The sequence below is a fragment of the Echinops telfairi genome, unplaced genomic scaffold, assembly GCF_000313985.2.
Source record: "Echinops telfairi isolate 266 unplaced genomic scaffold, ASM31398v2 ScPeMD7_70;HRSCAF=299, whole genome shotgun sequence".
In the NCBI taxonomy this organism is placed as follows: domain Eukaryota; kingdom Metazoa; phylum Chordata; class Mammalia; order Afrosoricida; family Tenrecidae; genus Echinops; species Echinops telfairi.
In genome coordinates this window covers 64,104,596-64,106,667 of record NW_022103968.1, presented here as the reverse complement: position 1 = coordinate 64,106,667, position 2,072 = coordinate 64,104,596, and the positions used below count along the sequence as shown (strand labels likewise).

The 2,072-nt window shown below is 49.9% G+C and overlaps 1 non-coding gene across 1 annotated transcript; it reads left to right on the top strand.

Annotated features, from left to right (window-relative positions):
• The first annotated feature begins 1,117 nt into the window (after positions 1-1,117).
• On the top strand, positions 1,118-1,277 carry LOC115870053. Its single transcript, XR_004046522.1, has one exon. It is a non-coding gene; the product is annotated as a U1 spliceosomal RNA (small nuclear RNA).
• Positions 1,278-2,072: the final 795 nt, after the last annotated feature.

Sequence of the window (2,072 nt, the reverse complement as noted above, 5' to 3'; positions counted from 1 at the left end):
GTGAGGGTATCCTGGGTGTAAGTGAGAGGAATGAAGTGAGAGTCTGACCCAGAGTTTTGAGAATTTTCATTCTAAAAGAGGCTGCAGGCTCATCTGCTCAGAATTGTTGTCAAGATAATTGGTCTCATTTTTCTCTCCTTTTTGAAAAAATTGAAAAAAACTATCCAGGTAGAATTGCAGCAGGGTTCAGAATGTGGAGCTTGAGAACCATTGTAACCAAGCCATCCAGGTTTATGCCACCAATGGTGGGGCAGACTGACAGTGTGTGGCCCTCTTGTGATGCACTGAGCACACAACATTGCATATACTTGCATAATATTCCTGTCAGGATAGGGTTAATCTGCTAATCATGAAAAAATGTCAAACCCGGGGACATTTACAAGACAACTGGCCTGTAATCCTTAAGATGCCAATGTCATGAAAGAGGAAATAAAGCGAAGAAAGTGTTCTAGATTGTTCTGGAGCTTGTTTCTGGAGCTTGTTAGCGGCCATGGAGTTGGCCCAACTAGTGACACAACAAATGACGCAGAAGAACAAATGCTGTCTGGCCCTGTGCCATCTCTGTGCTGCCCTGTGACCCACAGGGTTTTCGTTGTGACCACCCTAGCCCACCTTAGTCGACACCATGCTAGCCCGTGCCAGTATAGCGTTCCATTGAAACTTTTCACCATCATCATAACACACAAGGCTCCACTGACAGATGGGTGCGTGAGGATCACTGGCCAGGAATGATACCAGGTCTGCTGAAGGCAAGGTGAGAATTCTAACACGGAGCCGTCAGTGACCTCACTGTTCCAGACTTGAAGAGGCCAAGGACACAGGAACACCAAGACCGGCAGTCTTCTAAGACGGCACCCAGTGAGCCTCCCTCCTGGCATTTCCTCCGCTGTGTCATTCCTTCCTTGTGAGTGCGCCTGAAAGTGCCAGGAGCTTTATCCAGCTGACTTTCACTGCTTACTGAGGCCCTGAAAAAGACCCTCTTGCTCACCTTTGAAAAGCCACTAGGTCCCAAGGGGTGTGGTGTGACGTATGCAGACTCACTGCAAATACATGTATTGGGTCAAATGATGTATCCGCTGCTTTATTGAACAAGCATGTTTAGGTCCAAGGCCATGCTAGTCTTAGGAATGCAAGGATGATGATCACGAAGGTGGTTTTCCCAGGGCGAGGCTCACCCATTGCACTCCAGGTGTGCTGACCCCTGCTATTTCCCCAAATGTGGGAACCTCGACTGCATAGTTTGTGGTAGTGGGGGACTGCGTTTGCGCTATCCCCTGTAAAAAAAAAAAAATACAAGGATGCATGACACCTTTGTCATTGATATAATAATGCTGCCTAACAAGATCCACCCCCAAAGCGCAGTGGTTTATGACAACAAATATTTGTTTTCCTCTTTCAGAGGCTGGTGGGTCATGAGGAACTTCATGGCAGATGGGCTGGGCTGGGCCCCAGGCTCCAGGCTGTGGTCAGGTTTGCTCTGGAGGCCTTCACATTTCCTGAACTAGTGGGACATGCTCTTGGGGTAAATCACGGGGGCACAAGAGACAAGTCAAACCGCACAAGGACATTGAAAACCTCTGGGTGTCTTGTTGGTGAAAGTCAATCCCAAGGCCAAAGCCAAAGTCATCGAGGAAGAGATGGTGTGCCGCGCATCATGAAGTCACCGTAAAGGTGTCCATAGATAGATAATTCTACAAAGGAGGACAGTGAAGAATATTCTAGTCTACTACCGACGAAGGGACTTGGGCCTTGCCCTCAAGGAGCCCCCAGCCTAGTGGAAAGATGTGTAAACACATGATTCAAAGCAATGGAGGCCGAGGGGCGAGGTGGGAGAGTGAGGGTGTGCCCGGGCTCTGTGAACACATGGAGCAGGGTTTAAAGGGAAAGGGGAGAGGTGCCAGGGTGCAGAGGGCTTTTGTGAGGTGCTGGACATCTTCCCTTCACCCCTCCAGATGCACTCCCTGCCCTTGCCCACCCTGCTTCGTGTCCTGGCCAGCTGACCCTCCCAGGATGCATTGTGGTTGGTAGTGCTGTCCAGTGGGTTCCGACTCCCAGCGACCCTGTGCGGGATG